Source organism: Corvus cornix, chromosome 14 (genome assembly GCF_000738735.6).
Source record: "Corvus cornix cornix isolate S_Up_H32 chromosome 14, ASM73873v5, whole genome shotgun sequence".
NCBI lineage: Eukaryota > Metazoa > Chordata > Aves > Passeriformes > Corvidae > Corvus > Corvus cornix.
The window spans coordinates 496,282-516,359 of record NC_046344.1 but is presented as its reverse complement, the minus strand read 5'-3'; the positions used below and the strand labels follow the sequence as shown (position 1 = coordinate 516,359).

Genomic DNA, 20,078 nt, shown 5'->3' with positions numbered 1-20,078 from the left:
GCTTGTTTACCTGCATGGGCATAATATTGCAAACAATGACAATATACCCCCCTGCTTAAAGGTATTACTTTCTAAGAACAGCTAGACCAGACTACATTTCTAATGCCTTGTTCCTGGTGTAAAAGAGCAGCATAGAAATCTTCCAGGTTAGCTACTGACCAACTTTGCTGTAATGCAGAGGATTCTTCATAAAGCTTACATTGGGATGAATCTGCAGATCATCATTGTTGGATATTACACAGAGAATTTTAAAAGCAAACACAACATTTTTACTTACTTCTAATATTTAAGCCAGAGATTTAAAATAGTATATTTAAAGTGACCAAAATTTAATCTTAAAAGAAAAAGCCAGAAAGCTGTTTGAATATGATCTATACCATCCGTCTCTAAACACTGAGATTCCAAAATGTTGGTCTGTTGAATTGATGTCTTGCCAATACAAATCACAGTACTATTCTGGGTTATTTATGAACAAAGGGGGAGTGCAAAGCTCATACTTTTAGCAGCCTTCATTCATTTTTAAGTGTCTCACTCTTGCAAGGAAATTGCATTTTGTCACCAGAAACATAATTCACAATGTTGTTCTCCAAATCAACTGCCACCTTGTTTGGTCTAAAATGCTTCAACCAAAAGCAAAAAAAAACAACTTCAAAACTGAAATTTAAATAGTATAGGGAATTTTCCTGGTCATCCAAGAATGTTTCCCAACATGAATTCCCCCATATTTACACATCCATATTTCCTGCAATTAGAGTTTGTACCTCCCTTACAGCACACAACCATATCTGTCAAAGTCAGTCAAACACAAAATCCTACTTCACGAACTTTCCTAACAGCACAACCACAAATCACAAATTCTGCAGACAAATGAAATTTATTAAACAGTTTATGCTGATCTCAAGGAGCTCCCTGTACAACCCCCTCTGTCCTACATGGCTGCAGGTAGAGAAGCAAAGCATATTAACTGCTATGGGTAGAGTACATTTATTGGGCAACCCAAACATCACACAAAGATCTCACATGTTTTTTCATTTAGAGAAAAAAAAAAAAAAACCAGCATTCAACTGGTTTTCCACAAAAAAAAAAAAAAAAACAAAAAAACAAAAAAAAAAAAAAAAACCAACCAACACAAAAGAGGAAAACAAGGTAATTGCTCAATGCATTTAGGTGCCACTGAATTATGTCATTTGATGGCTGAATACCTTATGAGGTGACACTGCACAGACAGCACAGCTGTCTCCTGGCTACATTGCACATCCTGCTCCTCTAAGCCAGCTGCAAGGTGCCACAGGAATCCTGAGCACCTGACATTTCTTGCCTGCCTGTCTCAATCCAGACTGTACCCAGAGCCAGTCTGGGATTTTACACCCAGGGAGGGGCAGCAGGGGGTGGCACAAGGGGAGTATTCAGATTTCAGGTTCTTTAATCTCCATCCAGGAGAGTCATGAGGCAGCACTAGAGGGCTAAGCATTATTTATTCTAAACGTCTCATGGCAAGAGACAAACACAACCCTTGAAGTGTAATTAAAAAAAAAAAAGCACAATTTAATATAACCTCAAGATTTCTTGTATTCGTCAAAAATTGAGAAGGAGGCACCATTTATCACAGTCTGGAGGCTGGGAAACTTCACTGCAGGTGCATTTATCCTGACAGCACCTCTGATATCTTGTATTTCACATCTTGAAGGGCTGGAGCTATTTTATACACACAAGCACTCACCAGTAAGATCTGACATCAAAATTAAAATGCAGTTGTGTAAGTGTAAACAACATCTCAGAGTCAAAAAACAGATGGGGTAGATGTTAGCTCAAAAGCTACATAAAAAGGCAAGGATAGCTTAAACAGGGAGAGACTGACATAGAAAAATCACTTTAACTACATTCCTACTTTACCTTAGGAGGCATTTTGACAGGATTATGTAAAACAATCAAGTTTTCCTGGGAAACCATCCCAGCAGATCACAGCAATATGCTCCATCTGATCTTGCCATCTTCTCTGGGCATTTATACGTCAGTCTCCAGAGAGCCATGAGGTGGCAGCAAGATAGATGCAGACATTTCATATATTTTCATAAATTTATTGTAGGCACAGATTAATCCAACAATGTACAGTCACCAGAGTCTGACACTGTAAAGTCTGCATCGGTGGTTGGGATTTAGATGCACAGTATTTCCATTTTAGCCAAACCTTCACAAAACCCTAAGTGTCCCTGCCCACGGCACAGGTTTGGAACAAGATGCTCTCTGAGCATCACCTTCCAACCCAGATCTTTCTAGAACTCTTCAGCTGTCTCACACTTCAAAACCCATCATTCAGATGGGTCTTACATATTCCCTCCCAATTCTCTTCCTCCTGCTCCAACCTCTGAGCCTCTGACATCTGCCATGTCTCTGGAGTCACTGCCAGACCCAGGCACTGTGAGGCTGAAATGCAGGAGATCAGAGAAGCTGAGTTTCTTTTAAAGGAAGGGTAATGAGAACAGCTGGGTTCTGCTGGATTACATTTCCCTGCAACAGTGACAAGTTTCAGCCAGACGGTTTCACTTGCTGATACAGCAACACCAATAACTTTAATCACAGCTCTTATCCTCAGGGACTGCACAGAAAAAGGCATGGTGTGAGGAAGAGGAAGAGCAGCCAAGCAGAATGGTGTGTGCAGAGCCAGGGTATGTGCACAGGGTGCATCATGGAGTAGTATAGGTCATAAAACCTGATCTTCTCAGGATTAACCTGTGATGATCTGTTCCCAGAAGAGTTTCATGATTAGTATGAAATTATGCAGGGCAGAACTCTTAATCCACACTAAGGACACAAATGCCACAAAACTTGACACTTGAATTACATACACTGAAATCACTGAATGTCGGCTGTGCCTCGGTCACAAAAATCCTGGAAAAGGAGAAGAATTATTTGGTGTGCATTCAGTATGATTCCCCTGGGCTTAGACTGCTCCAACAGAAATATCTTCATTCTGAAACTCTCATATATGAGATTTACTGTCAGGCCCCTCCCCATTTAGAAGACTCAAGCAGTCCCTTTGCAGCAGCTGTCTCACTAGAACTATACAGAATTTTGCAATAGCTCTGCTGAAGAGGAGTAACATTTGTGTTAATACTCTGCAATATTTCATTTGTCATAAAAATCAATAGAAATTTTCAGAAAGGGCATTTTGTGCTCTGAATGTGCTAATATGACATTCACCAGACCAAATTAATTCTCCAAACAACAACTGGCTTCCTGGAGTTTTGATTCAAAACAAGAGCCCAGTCTTATTTCTCTCCTCCCCAACCATCTGCAACAAGTGAAATCCACCCTTGGTGATGTGCAGAAGACAGCAGAGAAGTTATGACAGCTCCACTTTAGCTTTGCAGTCTTTGTTTCAGTCGGTCATTCTCAGCCCCTGAGTAAGACACAGCAGTTTGTTTCCAATGATTCACTCCCCACCATCCTCTCTGTGCATGCTAGCACCGCATCTCCCACATCCTAGTGGGAGTTTCACACACTTGGGCTGTTATGTCTACAACCCCATTCAATTTCCATGCTGAAAACTCCACCCTGGACAAAACCTCAGCCACCCATCAGGGGTTTTCAGGAGTCCCATCCGTTGATGGGATCTAAGAGCAGGAAAAGGACCTTTGATTTGGTGAATACAAACAATTAAGAGAATGGATTTATCACAAACCCAATGGTCCCAGATCTTCAAGAGAAACATGGTGACTTCAGAGCCCTGCCCTTCTGCCAGTGGGCTTTGGCAGGTGAAAAACCTTAACTCCAGAAGAGGTGTAGGTTTCCAAAAGGAACAGCAATAACACTATGTCAGACCTGAAAACAAGTATCTTTCAAAAGGCTCAAAGGATGCAGTGACAAGCTTGTAATCACCAGCCGGGCTCTGCTAAGAATTGTTCAATACAAACACAATAAAGATCACAGGTGACCCCTGAACCAACACCTTAGAAAGCCTTTTAGATCTCCTTTTCACACCATTCTGCCCATTTTGTGGGGCCATGTCCTGCCCTCAGAGGGTGCCCACTTCCAGCTGGGTCTCTGGCTGGTCATCAAGCTGTGTCCAGACTCCACCCAGGACCAGCTGACAGCTCCCTGCCTGCCCAGTACAGTTCAGCAGTTGGGTTTCCTCAGTCCAAAAGCACAAAGAGCATCCAGCTCTTCCACAGCCAGCCCTGGTTCTGTCTGCAGCCACCACTGGGTTTAGAACCAGAAGCTGGCAGGGACGCCAGCAATCCCTTTCACCTCCAGTGCCATATAGTGCAGCTCAAGAAGAAAAAAATCCACAAAAGCAGCAAGCATCCACTAGCAGCAACGTTTGCTGCAAATCATCCCAGCTCCACTTTCCATCTCCAAATGGACCTGGCCTTTCCCTGGCATTCTCCTTCATACACCCCAAAATCCATGAGCACTGCCTTAGAGGATAAATTACCTGAGGTACAGACAGACCTGAAGTGAGAATCAGAGAGCCCCCTCTGCCAGGGGACAGTGCAAAAGGCTCACCTGGGTCCCCCCAGAGCAGGCTCCGTGGCTGCCCAGAAGAACAGCCTCCTCCTTGCAGTCTGTCCTCAGACACCAGAGCAGTGCTGGAACATCTGGTTCTGTGTTCAGAACTGGTTCAGAACCAGCTCCTGCCCAGAGAGGCAGCAAGGGAGAGGAAACTGCCCTGAAACCAGAGCTCAGGGAACAAGAACATCTTGTTCCCTCCCTCCAAAAGGCAGAAACCCTTGTGTAATACTGTACTGGTGCCCTCCTGTTGACCATGGTTTACTGAAAAAGGACAAGGATTTTGATCTCATGCTACATCATTGTTAGAAAAAGTGAAGGGCTTTGGTTTAGTGTTGAAAAGCTTTTAGAGACTAAATATTTAATTCACCTAAACAGTATCTGCTCCATCAGACACAATTCTGGACAGGTTAATGGCAGCCTGTCACACTTTTCAATGAGCAGCATCCTTACCTTGTCCATATAATTCAAATATCATACATAAAAAGCAGTGAGGAAAAAGCTTGAAAGATGGAAGAATGTTAAAATAGAATTAAAATGTATTTCCAGTCAAGAATGCAAGTGCTCAAAAAATGGCACACTACAGCAAAGCTGTACAAGCAAATTGATTATTTTGGTTCACTAATAGAACAAAAAACCCCAGCTTTTACTTTACCCGTCTGAAAATAGAGACATTTGAAATCAAAAGTCTTCTCAAGCAAAGAAACCTGGCCCCAGGAAAAATGTTCAGTCATTTGACCAAAATTTGTATTAATAAAGCAGTGGATTGAGCACCTTCCCTCCTTTAGGTCTCAGCAGATCCAACTCCACTGCACGTTCACAGGTGTCTGTTGCTGCTTCACAGCTGCAGGAGTTCACGTAGGAACACAAGCATCTCACATACAATTTACTGCCTCTGTGGATACATTTTGAGGACAAAGTACATTCATACTTTCCAGGGCTCCTAAAGAGACCTAAGGCTTAGAAATACATTTTTCTTTAAAATTTCTTTATTTAGTGTAAAGAAAATTCTATTGTTAGATGGGGAAAAGAAGTAGCAAATTTAATAATGAAGTTCAGATGTGAAAGCTAATCTGTTATTCTAAATTTTAAATGTGACATTTTCAAAAGGACTAACATCAAACATATTATTTGATTTCAACCTCAGTCTGGAGGTTTTATCTTCCATAACTTTACAAGTGTACTGCAGAACACCTATTTCACATAGAGTCCTTCTGCATCCTTCCTGAGTTACTATAAATAAAACACTCCAAAAAATCTCTATTCCAGTGATTCTCTGTTTTCCATCACAATTTGCCTGCAGTGTTATCAAAAAAAAAAAAAGAAAAATCTATCACACAACAAAACCTAAGTGGAGCTCATGTGTTCAATCAGCACTCCCACCTCACAGGAACAAATTGTTTTCAGTAATGTTAATTACTTTTCTTAGCAGTCCTCTTCTTCTGCATTCACAGCTCCCATTTTAAGCCACTGTATAAACTCCTGCCAGGGCAACCCCTGTTTGAGACAGATTAACACAATAAAAGCATTTTAAATCGGCTGGTTTATGATTTATGAAGGATCAGAGCATTGCTGGCAGTCAGTAAGTATGTGCTATTTAGGAAGCAATCTAATGACTCGGTATGTTTCCAGTTAAAACTGTTAATAGTCCATGTTCATGCAGTGGTTTGGGACTCTTCTTCCCCAGTCAAGGCTCAGATTTGTTGGTGGGGTGACACTGCCTTGCACCTGAGACGCTGCCAAACGCAGCAGCACAGCTCACCCTGGCACCAGCGCGGCGCTGGGAGAACACCGGACCCCAGCCCTGCTGAAAGCACTGCTGCCATTCCACGGCAGCCCGGCGTTCCTGTATCCTCCAGTACTAAGGCAAACTTCCATGTGAATCTCTAGAACCCAGCTGTTTTTGGAGCTCCAGCCCTGCTCTCAGGGACACAGGCTCAATATCGAATCCCCGCTCCCAAAATGGGAGAGCTGAGGCTGCTGTGACAGGAGCCCAGGATTTGGGGGAGCAGCCAGGTTTCAGTTCAGGTCTGTCTCTCACTGCCACAGTGCTCTGTACTGCCAAAGAGAGGAAAAACTAAATGGGCAGACCAAAAAAAAAAAAAAAACAAACCAAAAAAACCCCAACATGATCTAAGAATCTTAAATACTTTTTTCCCAATGAAATATCCAAATTGTTCTTTTCCTTCACTCCAATTTCACACAAATCCAGTGCAATCAGGAATTTCAGGATATAGGACCACTACATCTGCCACCCACAATGGTGACTGGCTGGCCAGAATGGGGTAAGACTGACCCAGTCTATACTGTCCAATAAACATCATGTGCCTTTTGAGCAGCCAGGAGGTTTTTTTATTCTCAACTCTACCAATGAGTACCCTAAAAAGAAATCATGCCCCTCCCATGTGTTGAGGCTGACACTACAGTGATCAATTACTTAGGAAGATCTTATCTCTCCCTGGCTTTACATGCTGAATAGTTACTAACAACTTCTTTTAATTCTCTTAACAGATTTAACTGGGAATGGGCAATAGTTAATCCATACCTTTTAAAGGCCCCCATAGAAATTACAATGTAATCCATAAGGGACTATTTATATGCTAAGAGTTTGACATCTAAATGCACTAACGATGAGAAAAGAGGGATATTAATGCTTATTTTATAAGTGTCAAGTTATTTTTCTAGCTTTTAGAATAAAGAAAAAATTGGTAGATCTGAAGACTGAGCCAAGCTGGACTATTTATTTAATTGGAAGAACCTCCTTTCTGTATCAAACTTGTGCACAGAAACAACTTTGTCACCACCACACACTTACCAACTTTTTTTGGCAAAATTAGCCTACTAGCTCCAGAAAACTACCCAGGTGAAACATCCTTCCCATGAAGAGTAACTAAGCAGAATTATGAGCCATCAGCAAAGCTCTCTTTTCTCCTCACATAATGCCACATCCAGAGACGCTGCACACATTTTATTTAGCTCCCTTTTACACCATCCCATAGGCAGCAGCAGACACTGGATTTATGGCTGCACAGCAAGGAAAGGCTGTGTTATAGCCCTCAGTATTATATCCCACTATATCACATCTTTTGCTGTTACTGACAAACTTGGGTGCCTTACTCCATTCTGTGGTCAATATCATTTCCAGCTGAAGACAGCAAAAAGGTGCTGTTTTTAATAAATAAAAAAGCAGATATTAGGTATTGTTGTCCACTTTTAACTCTGTAATTCAGTAGATTAGCAAGGGTGGTGTTCTCATTTCCATACGCATTCTTTGTAACGTGTTCCAAGTACGGTTATACAAACTGCTTAATATTTCTGAATTAAGCAAAATGAGCCTCTTGTGGCTAGAGATATTATTCCAAGTCGTTGGGGCCCTCTCCCTGCTGTGGGGCCCTGGGGGGAGGCACGGAGCTCCCCTGCCCCTGGTCAGCCTCGCTCCCCGTTGGTTTTTTGTGTTCCCCTGCCCGGGCAGGGACCCTCGGGTCCGTGACTGCCGCAGTTCCTGGGCAGAGCCCGGCCATGTGGCTGGAGAAATAAACATCTCAAACGTCTACCAAGAATCAGTCCATATACATTTCTTTTCCACGGGCCTCGTTGTCTGATACACGTGTTGCAGTATCCCCACTGTAACACCAAGTTTAGGTTGTTGGGTTAATTTCATTTGGATTACTCTCCACTGCTCGACGCCCTTAATATTCCTCACTGATATGCCAACACTTTGTGTATCAGCCAAGGAGTTCCTCCCAACAGCGTTTTGCTGGAAGCACCCAGCATTACAGAAGTCAAATCCTTTAACTTTGCTGCTGCATGGTCTGCAATATTTGTGGTAATAAACATTTGTCACTAAAAAAGTGACTGGGGAAATCACACCTTGTTAGCAAAGCAAGCTCCTTGCTCTGCACTCAAAAAAGCATCAGGTCTAATTATGAATTTTACAGGAGCTGTGTGATACAGTAATTGGGATGAATTAGCAGTGCCTTCAGCAAGCTCCATTTAAAGAAAATTAAGATAGTCAGAAGTAATATTCATTATATTTCGCCATTAGTACATATTTTCAACTAATACAGTAATGGGGGAAAAAAACAATTCCTAGAAGAAACACTTCTGTGTTTCCTGTAATTATTGAAAATCAAAATATATTTGGTAGAAAGCAAAGTAATTATTTGCTTGCACTGACAAACTTTGCAGCTATGCAGGGTTAGGTTTTTTCCCCAGTTAATGAAACCTTGCTTCAGGAACCAAATTCATTGTTCATTTCTTTTCTCCACTCCTACTCATTCCTTAGGCTAACAAGCCATTATTCTAGAACCAAAACATTATTCTACAAGTGTGTAACTCTTAACACTTATTGCAACGATACACTGGCATTTATAGTGCTGCACACTTGCAATAATAACTTTGGAATTTGCTGCTCCTGCATCAACAACCAAGGACAAAAAAAACCCAAAAAAACAAGGAACCACCAGTTCCAATAGGAATTGCAATAGGCTGCAGAGTGCTCACTGCTCTGGTTTAGCCCTTACTGCTATTTTCATTCAGGAAAAGAACAAAGCCCACAGCAAAACTAATTCCCACTAGCTCTTTTGATTCAGATTTTTTTAATTGTCATGTCTAGTTGGTATATTAGATGCCAGATAAAGTAGCTATAGCATCTTGTGATAGCATCACATACAACAAAGAGCATCATCATAAACCCAAGCATTTCTTTATCTGTGATATGATTTGTACATGTTGTCCTTTCAAGTGTAAATTACCTTCTTTGCCCCTTTGTTTTTTGCTTTGCAACTCTTATCACTGGAAGGTCATCACCACCATTCAGAGAATGCCAGGATGCTGATAAGGCACTCAGTGAAGCCTTCCATCTCTCCATCTAAGGACTGGGGGGAAGAGGGGGGCTAGAGGAGGAATTGGCCATTTGAAGTCATAATTCAATGGCAAACTGGCTTGTATGCCACAGCATCTCAAACTTGTAGCTCAGGTGTTCGCTGTGCCATAGCTGCAGCCCTAGAGACAATCACAGTTTTCATCAGGTTCTAAGAATCCTTTCATTCCATCATGCAAATTTTAATCAAGTGTGTTGCTGGGACATCAAATGTGGCTAAAAACAATCTGAGGCAGATTTCTCTGATGGGATTTTCAAGGGCTCCAAGGAGTCAGGCACACACCTTCAAACAGGATTCAGTTTTATTAGAAAAACACCGGCCTCCCTCCCCAGCTCCAAAGCCACACCTGCACTCAACGTTCCCAGGTGATTGTTTCTATGCTGCCATCCCTTTACAGCAGCTCCTTCTAAGTGGAGTGGTTGCAGGCTTAGCTAGAGGCTGGAAAACTGAAGCTCAGCTTTATTCCTGAGGTTTAGGTTATCTCTACTGCAAATGAAATGAAGGAGCCTGAGAGTGCTAAATGTGCTAGGAAAACATGTACCCAAATAATTATAACATGTGATTAATAAGGATTAAACATTAATAAAATTACTTGCAGAGGGTTCAGCCAGTTGCTGGTATCTTTCATGTTAATTGATATTTGGCACTTTCTAAATACTCAGCATACTCCATTACAGTTGTACAAGACAGCTTCCAGAGCAATTTTAGGTACCTGCTAATGAGAAAGAATGGTTGTCTGAGCAAAGCACTGAACTGAGCTGAAATACAAAGCTTTGTTCCAGAATGTAAGAGGTGCCCATGATTCCCAAGAGAATGTCTTTCACTCCAACAGTTTTGATTCCAACCCATACTTAGTGCAGATTGTCAAGCTTCTCCAGGTACAAGAGCTCCACCATACACATCCTTTTTTTTTAGGACAATATCCTGTCTTGGGATTAGCCCCAGAAACATATCAGTGCTGTGTTTGAACATATAAATCTCTCTGGTGCACCTTTTCCACTCCTCAGAAAAAGACAGGCTTAATTCATTTTTCAAGATCTAAATACAAATTTATGCCTTCTCTTCACACTAAACGCTGAAATGAGTTTGTCTGGCATCCTCATCTCTCAATGATCACCACAGCAGTCCCCATTTCAGCACAAATCCTTTCCAGAAGGGACAACTGGTGCCTATTTAGCTTCAGTCTGGCTGTGTGGAATAATTCACTTGGACAGTCAATAATGCTACTCTCTAAAATGCCAACCAAACACTACCAGAGACAGGAGAAAAGGCCTTCAGCCCAGACTAAAACACTGTGCACTTCAGATGCTCATTTAAATAGCAATTAGGCACCCTGCAGTGGGCTTATGGTGGCTGCAGGATTATCTGACCTGTCAGGTGGGAAAAGTGGAAAAGTCCCGGCTGACCCTGTATCTTTAGAGCTCCAGATCTCCCCATCACTTGGGAACACTGCCTGCTTCTGTACGTGGAAATCATCCACTGACATTTAGCATTTCATCTGTTCTTTTCCCAGTTACTCTGCAGGTCACCTACAGCTTTACCAAGCTGAAACAAACGGCCAAAGTCACACAATAAACGGGAGAGGGGCAACACCCACTCCTCCCCCTTAAAGCAATAAGGTGTTTGCTGTAGCAGTAAGATTTCTGAAAGAAACTTGATGCTCCAACTCATTGTTATTTTCCCACTAAAAATTTAAGTGTAAAACTCAGGTCAGGTTGGCCTTAGAGGCCAGTCAGTGTGCTCCAGCTTTATTTCTGCAAATGCTGAAACAATCTTTCATGCTGTAAGAAAACAACCATTCCTTGGTAAAGTAGAAAAAAAATCACAGCTTTTCCATATCCTCTCTAGATCATCAGGATTTTTCCTGGTCCTGCTGAGCTCAAATGATGACAGTACTAGACAGGTTATCATCACACTGTCAGAGAGTCTTCAAGCTGTCAGCTGCTGCTACTTCAGCCTATTTTTCAATAACCACAGCTCAGCCTGCTGCCTGCCAAAGCTCCCATTGCTGGAACAGCCACTGCCAACTGGCAGGATTGCTTCAGAGAGGAGAAAGGCTTTGTTCATATCTGCTTCCTCCCCCCCACAAGAGGAAGTGTCACTTAGTGACAGGTCCCTGTCAGCCAGGAATGACTGGCAGGTTACTGGCATTCCTCTTGAGAACACATTTTATTAATATGTGCTTAAAACTTCTAAAAGCCCACAGGTCAAAAAAGCTTAACAGTAGTTCTCTCCAAGCAGAAGGACGACTTAAGGTTAACTGCTTCCTTAATGTGCAATAGTAAAATAGATTTACATAGATAAAGCCCTTTGATTTTAGAGTAGCACTTTTTCCTAAGATGGCTCCACCACGGAGGAGACATGACCTTGTTCAAGCATCCCTTTGAACCAACAGCACAGGAAACCTTTCAGGTACTGCTGCTCCCAGGGGCACAATGCAAATTGGCAGCCTCCAAACCTGTCTTTGCTGAAGGGCCTCGGTGATTCTCTCAAGGGCTTTTTCAGCCAAGTACCAGTTTCCCAGATTCAGCTCACTGAAGGAACTTTCTCCCTGCAGCAGGGAGGAATATCAAACATTTTGTTACAGGGTTTTGCTCAATGATGAATAGGTTTGATGAGCAAGCACAGAAATCTTGGCTGGGACTAGACTGCACTGGTACAGCCCACAAGGAAAGGAATGGAAGGAAAAACACCACAAACTTGCAGCAAGCAGGACAGCCCATCTTAAGCAAAACTCCATGAGATAGAAACACTTGCAAGGATGTGGTTTACTCACGAACACCAATACTCCCCAGGCAAAGCAATATATCAGGTAAACATCTGCAGTCTGGCAGGATACACTGGATGCTGCAGAATAAATGCCAGGATAAAACAGGAATCCCCAACCAATTTAAATATTCTTAGCAATAAAAGCATCATTTTAGGAATAGGTTAAGGAAAATATCACACAATAGCCCTATTTGCAAAGCCTGAAGGGTCAGCAAATGCTTTAACAGGTATGTACACTGCACAGAGGGCTGGCAGCCACATCTGCCCAAGGACAACAGCAGGCACATCCCAGGCATCTTGCGGAAAGCAGCAGCTCCACACTGCAGGGAGGGTATAAACCTGAGCAGAATATGCTTGGGGATGTCCTGTGCAGGGCTAAGAGTTGGATTCTGTGTTCCCTGTCAGTCCCCTCCAACTCAGAATATTCTGCAATTCTGTGCTTTCATGAGAGGGGAAAGCTCACATACCCTGGAGCTTGCTGCTTCACCTGCTGGTGTAGTAAGAGATATCATCTCTCCTACAAACCTCACTTGAAACCAAACCAGGCCATCGTTCTGATCTGTGGGTCCCAGACCCCACCCTGCTGCCAGCCTCCTCTGGCACGGGCTCTGTGCTGGTGTCCCCACCCAGTGTGTGACACTGGGACATTCACAAGGCACCCTCTAAGTGCTTTAGACTAAACCATTAATTATTACAGTCATTAAGATCCCACTTCAAGATTTATCTTCTTCCCATGTCCCCATTAAAGAAATTCAGTGTTAGTTTCCAGTTATTTATTTTGCAGAAGCAAATCCATCAGGGAACTAACACAGTAATTTTACACATTAACTCCACTCCTACAAGACAGATTTTTTTTTTTTCTCTCTCTCCAGTTTTCACAAAGAAGGGCTGCTCAGCCATGCAGAGGCACTGCTGCCCAGGCACTGGCGTGGAAAGCAGACCCACACCAGGAGCAGTGTGCTTTGAGATCAGATCCTGCACCACAGCAGGAGATGCCTCACCAGCCAGCTGAAAGTAAAAGTGACCTACAGCCACTTTTAGGAATCAACTCTTTGCTCAAAAGCAGGGACCTCTAAATGGGTTTTCTCACACTCTGAGCCAGAGGAGAATGTGTCTTAGAAAAACCTGATCCACACAACAGGTGGGAGTTCCACCCTGCCCTCAAATGCTTCAAACATTATTTCCAGCTGAGTATGAAGATCGTGATGGGTGGGGGAGTAGACTAGACATTCAAATTTCCAGGTTTCTCATCAATTTTCCATACAATTAATAATTTACTTTTAATAAACTGAATACATTTTTGTTTATGCTTCTGATGAAAGACTGCAATATTCAAGTGCCTCAGAGCAGTTTAAAAAAAAAAAAAGGAACATTATCCAACATAGCGAGACAAAACTCAGGGAGGGTAAAGCATAGGAAGGGAAAACAGCAGACAGAAGTCAAGGTGCCAATTCAGGTTGTATGGGAGAGCAAAAATAAAAGCAAAGATCTTTCCAAAAATCTGTGTCCCTATCCTAAACTCCTAATGAACCTGCCTCCCTTTTTCAAGCCAACTCCTTCCTCCACTCCTAGAAGAGGAGGAAAACACCACCAAGTGGCAGCTCTGAACTCTTTTCCTGTTTGTTTCCTTTATGAAAAGGATGCATTCCAGTAACTCTGCATTATTTCTGGTTGCACTATTTGCCTCTCTTGAAAAGTGCATGAGTAGGAGAAATTCTACCAGCTCTGAAAAAAATTAAAAGCCACATTTATCATCCTCTAAAGGTCCAGAGCTTTCAGTCCAGAACATCCAGAGTTATGGGATCTTGGTATCTCACTCCTTTAAAAGTTCTCCAGCAGAATCAGGGAGGGGAGAGCCAGTGGCTCCCCATGCCTGTCAAGTCAATGCCCCTCCTGAGCTGATGCACACTGAGGTTATACTCAAGGAATTCTATTCTTCAACAGAAAGAGAATTGCATCTCCATTAGGAAGAATTTCCAGACTAAAGGATGTGTCTAATTTTAATTTGCTACACACAGATAATTGACTTTATACTGAAATTGCTGTCATTTAATGTTCCTCATATTCAGATCTGATGAGCCACCTGAGGAGCAGGAATTACTCTTCTCAGGTTTGATTTATTTATGGTCTTCTCTTTTCTCCTTACTACAAAGAAAAGAGAAAAATCTTTGGTCCGTTCCCAGGACACACGCTGAGTCTGTTTCATGTGCGACACGCCAGGAAGTCACACGTTTGTACCTCACATATCTGCAGAGATATTACATTACTGCTGCAATGGGTACTTCAAACAGGAATTCAGTGATACAGTTTTTTGCTTTGCCTCCAAATTAATCCATTCTTTGGCTCTTCACTGTAGCTCATTACACTGATCTACTGCTCTTCATCTTTCTGCTCTGCACACATCAACACTGAGTCATCAAAAGCCTGCACAGCGCCAATCTGTGCTCCAGCACAGTCACACTCCAATATCCCACAGCTCTTCCTCCTGCTTCAGGAAAGATCAGATGGGTTTTGATACTTCAGTTCCCATTGTATCAGCAAGGCTTTACTTGAGAGCATCCAACCCCAAATACGCTGCTTGGCTCACAGCCACACCTTCTAAGACTGCAGCCCTGCAGTCCTGAGAGGGAACATGCACACTAAGGATTATCCAAAGCAACAACAGAGAGAAGAGTTGCTCTAGATCACATGTGACACATAGGAGATGATCTTTCTTTAGATCACAGCAGGTCAAGATGAAATATTAACTTTCATGTAGAAGTTATGTTTTAATGCTTGTGTGCCGCCCGGGATCCATCCATAATTATATCCTACCAGGAGTCCTCTATAGTATCAAATAGACCTAGTTTTGTTTTCTGTCTTGGGGCACAGATTATTGGCGTGCCTATTAAAACAGCTCTTCTGCTGTTTTAAAAGAAGAGGGAGGAGGTAGAAGGCAGAACATCTAAGAGATGTCACTAAAAATCCTGAAGTTATTGCATAGCAATTTTGAATAGCAATATTTACAAAGACCTAGGGAGTACCTATACATGCTGCAGAAAACACACAGGGTTTTGGGAATGGCACTGTGGCTCAATGCAAATTGAGAGCCACTTGTTAGTACTTCCTGCTGGAGGGCATATGTCATCACCACATGGCAACTCATGGAAGTGTGAAATAGGATCATTATCCACTCCTGCCCCCCATTCTGAAATAATGATAATGAAAACAATCTATTCCTCAGTCCTCCCAGGAACAGAAAGACTTGGAGAGGAACAAGAATATTAAAACAAAAAATACCAGGGGAGAAAAGTGATTTTTCAAAGTTAACTCCAAAGCAGTCTACAAGCTCAAGCACTTCCCTTGCAAGTATATTTTCAGTTTAGTAATAATTAGATGCCCAGCCAAAAGAAGCAGTGCTCAGAGCAGCACTCGTTTACAGCAACTGCAGCACAGTGCAGAATAGCACCTGAAGAGCCCAAACTGAGCAGTGAGCTCAGAGCTGAGCAGAGGAGACCTCAGAACACGTTAACCACGAGCAAGCTTTCCTAGTCTTACACAGCCCAGGAGTTTGCTACAGGCTCTTCCTCGCTTTCCAAGGAATCTCCAAACAGACACAGCAGACTCCTGGAACAGGGCAAGTAAGACATGCAAGACTGCAAGCCTGTCCTATCCACAGAAGAAAGAACCCAGTACCAGTGAACACCATCACAGCAGCTGCAGCAGCTGGAAGCCAACCCTGCCCCTGCGCCTGCTCCCACACACAGGAGCGCTGAGGCACAATGCTAGCCCCAAAAATGATGAAGTTCCTCGTGGGAGAGCTTACCTTGCTGTGCAGGAGAAAGGTTTGTAGGTTTGTCTCCTCACTGCCTCCTCCTCTGCAATCTCAGTTTGCATTCCAGCCTTCCAAGGTAAAGCCTTTCTTCAGGAGACGCAGATGGAAAACAGCTCATCTCACAAGATTTACTGCTTGGCTGTAAGGGTTTGGTGGTTTTTTTGGTCTATAGCTTTATGCTCCTAGGGATGTAAGCATAGTCTCCTGCCATAACAGGGGAGCTTCTCAGCACCTCTTTCTGCAGGAACTTTAGTCATAGCTGCGTCCCTCCAGTGCAGCAGACCCCAGCCATGCCTCGCATCAGCCTTTCCCCTGCAGCTGAACCTAATCCTGGCCTTCACCCCTCTGGGCTGGGCCTCTTATCCCAGCCCCCAGCAATTCATCTCACTAATGAGCCGAGCCTGGGAGCCTCCTGCCCTGAGCCACCCCCAGGGCTGCTCAAACCCGAACTGTCCGGCAAAGCTGCTGCTGCCAGCATCGGTTTAAACTGTAAAGCCACAGAAGACAGGTTATTTTAAAAGTGAGGAAGAGGAGGGTACAGGGGACGGTTCTCTGAGATAATCAGGGCAACTCTTCTGAAGCAGGGAAGGTGTATTGTCCTTGCAATGCTGACACTGGCAGCCACATCTCCCTGCTGCCTCACCTGCACTGCACTCACCCTGTCACATTTTCCCAGAAGCTGCAAGCACCCACGCACTCAGGAGCAGCCTGTCTGCTACTTACTTCCATGTTCTGAGCTGCAATAAATCTGTCTGGCTACTTACTTCTTTCCCTGGTTAAGACATCCTTGTGGCTCCAACTGCTTGGGCCGTTCAGAGATTTGGAGTTTGCTCGTCCTACCCCCAGCTGCAAATACTGCCTGGGATTATTGTCACCTGCAGAAGATATTATTGTTGTCAGCTGAGGGAATGCTCACAGCCAGCTGACTCCAGTGTGCCTCAGCTCCCTAAAACTACTTCCCTTCAGTGCTGGTAGCTTTTTAACAGGGTGCTTTGAAGCTCCCATCCCCAGTTTATTTATTCAGGTTTTTCTGTGCTGAGTTAAATGCTGCAGCAGCTGATTCACAGCCCAGATCACTGTGTCTCCTACCCTTATGTTTAAAACACCTTCTTGAGATGCTGAGATCCCCTTCACATAGTCTAGCAGGGAGGAGTGACTGGAATCTGAATGATGTCCTACTCTCCAAATAAGTGCTTCAAGTGACAAAGGTGGGACTGAATGTAAAGGAGTGGAAAAGATTTCAGGGAAAAACTGAGAAAGGTCTCATTTATGTCCTAGCCTGGAAGAAGAATAAAAAAAATTTCTAAGCTTCAAACCACTACTGGGATCTGAAAAATTCCAGGGGTGGGGCAGCCACAGCTTCTCTGAGCAACCTGTGCCAGGGCCTCACCTCACTCACAGGGAAAAATTTTTTTCCTAATACTTAATCTAAACCAACCCTCTGTCAGTTTAAACTCATTCCCACTTGTCACCTTGCCAAAAGCTGCAGGATTCTTGTAGCCCCTTTGGGCACTGGAAGATGCTGCAAGGTCAGCCCAGAGCCTTTTCTTCTCCAGGCTGAACCCCCCCAGCTCTGTCAGCCTGGCCTCACAGGGGAGGTGCTCCAGCCCTGGGATCAGCCCAGTGGCCTCCTCTGGACTTGTTTCAACAGATCCATGTCTTTCTTGTTTCTTTTAGATTTTTTTTCTGTTACGAAATGAAATGAAATAACCATAAAAATCAATTAAAATAATTTAAAACCAGCAATTTACAGAAGTCATTTTAATAAATTGAAAGTTCTTGTTCCTTTTTTTAACATTATAGTATGAAATTTACTACAGAAGATATAATCAAAATTATTTATAAGAAAAAAACTATCAGCATGTTTCTGTATTTCTAATCTTTTAAAATGTGTTTTTATTGAAATCAACACTTCTTTATTATTTTAATTCATCACCGGTTTTTTTTAGATTATTATTCCCAGTGATAACCAGAGTACTTGGCTTCTGGAGTAAAAATGTGATTACATGCTATAAAGTCACCAAGTATTTTCATCTGGAATATAAATGGAAGTAACCTTTCCAAACAGAATATATTAACATATGCCAGAGAATCCATTGGTTATTCTGAGACCTCTTTCTTTCAGTCTTTAATCACTAATGCTATAATTTTAACGTCAGTTTTACAAATGACAAAAGGACCAATAGCTCTCCTGAGAATGTGAGATTTTTCTCAATCCAGACCAGGTCTCACAAGTGTGTTATGTTCTAGTAATTAATTTTTAAGCAGAAGTGTTGTCCCATTCCCTAAAATGATAAACAAAGCTGATTCTTCAGAACTGTATTAAGCTCCTTGCAAGTGAAATAATCCTCATCTGAGAAGTATAAATATGCAGATGGCCTCTTATGTCTCATTCTTTCAAGCAGAAGGAAATTAGAAGGAACCAGAAACTAACAAATATCCCCAGGCAAGGTTTGCAAGACCCTGAAGAAAATGGAGAAGCACATCTGTTGCTCTTCATCTCTTGCAGTATAGAGAGCGAAACTGATACAATACACCTGAAACGGGGTCATGAGAGGAGAAAGGAAGCAGAGGTCAGATGCTCAGGAGCTGTACGGTCATGTTGTCTCAGAGACCAAATCTCTCTGATCTATCTTCTGTCAATAAAGCTCGTGCTCCTGGCTTTAGGAGAAGATGCAAAACTAAGGATTTCAGTGGCTATGTATGGTTCCTGTCAGTTCCCTTTTCCAAGAGGCCAGAAGCACCACGCTGTCTCCTCGAAGGTACATCCAGAGCCTCTGGTAGAGAATGGAGCCCATGAACACGCAGGAAGGCTTGGAGTGGGAATTGTTTTACCACAACCCTATGCTCAAAAAAAGTAACTGGATTTGCTGTGATGAGAGAGCTGTGTAGAAACTGGTCTTAGTGATGGGGATTTAATTATTCTGGTATTGACAAAAATGAGAATTAAAGGAGGAATCAACCTGCTGACTTCCACAGGCAGTAAAAAACAAGTTTATCTTTCACTGTGTATTGAGCTCGTAGCTATGATAAATTCAATAATGGTCTGGTGGGTGTTTAGTGCTTTATGATAACATATCATTTGGCTTCACACAATCATGGTCTTGGGCTATGAAGCTAACAAATAAGACTTCAGACAGCATCATGTTGCTAAGCTCAAATATTCCCAGAAATATGGCATGAGAGGAGGGGGGAGAACAAGGAAGAAGTGATATTTTAAGCAAACAGAGTAAATAATGCAATCAGGTTGATCCCAGCAACAGCAAAACTAAAAGTGATAATGGAAGTTACTGGAGTAAAGCAACAACATATCAAATATAGACAGAAAGCAATTACAAAAGGTATAATAGAAAATTGAAAGTACAAGCTGACTGATGTAAAAAGCTCACAAAAGCTTTGTAAACATTCAAGGGGGAAAAGTTGCTAATAATAATCCATTAAGGCTCAGAGAATACTAATCAGCCTTGAGCTGTTCTTCATTTGTACAAGGACATATGGGCCCATTCCAGGTTTAAATAAATGACTGAATGACAGAGATTAAACTCACTAATGTTCTTTTAAAAGTTAAAAAAAAAAAAAAGGTAAGAATTCTGGCTTCAGTCAATAATGCACCAGAAATAGATCTATTGGACTTTCAGAGATTTTCTAAAGCCACTAATCTATCTGCAAGGAAAACATGATTTACCACACATAAGGTGAAGCCACCACTGGGTGTGATGTAGGCCAAAGCTGTTGTGCTCAGCTCAGGAAATTTGCTGCCTTTCAGGCCTTTTCTACATCGCTCATTCTACTGCATTTACCTTTGCAAGAAGTCCAATTTAAATTACTTTCAGAGTGGACAAAAATAGAAGTACAGATGCTGTACAAAGCAAGGAATACTGAATAGCAGGAAAATTTTCATCTCAGGGTTCAATTCCACATTCCACCTTAGCTTTCCTGGACAAGTCAGTTACTTAGATTCTGGCAGGATTTCTAAAGCCATCTCACCTTCAAAAGCATCACTGCTTAGTCCACATTTCCTCAGCACAGGGCTCAGAGGGGTACCCATCATTTATTAGAATTGCTAATTCTACAATTGCACTTCCAGTATCTGAGGAACAAAA

The 20,078-nt window shown here is 42.5% G+C and overlaps 1 long non-coding RNA gene across 2 annotated transcripts in view; it reads right to left on the bottom strand.

Annotated features, from left to right (window-relative positions):
- The window catches only part of LOC104684891, a 141,615-nt gene extending 125,043 nt beyond the window's left edge, over nucleotides 1-16,572 (bottom strand). For both annotated transcript variants that reach the window (XR_002043925.2, XR_751044.3), the window contains exon 1: nucleotides 15,967-16,572. This is a non-coding gene — a long non-coding RNA (uncharacterized LOC104684891). The remainder of the gene's footprint in view (nucleotides 1-15,966) is intronic.
- Nucleotides 16,573-20,078: the final 3,506 nt, after the last annotated feature.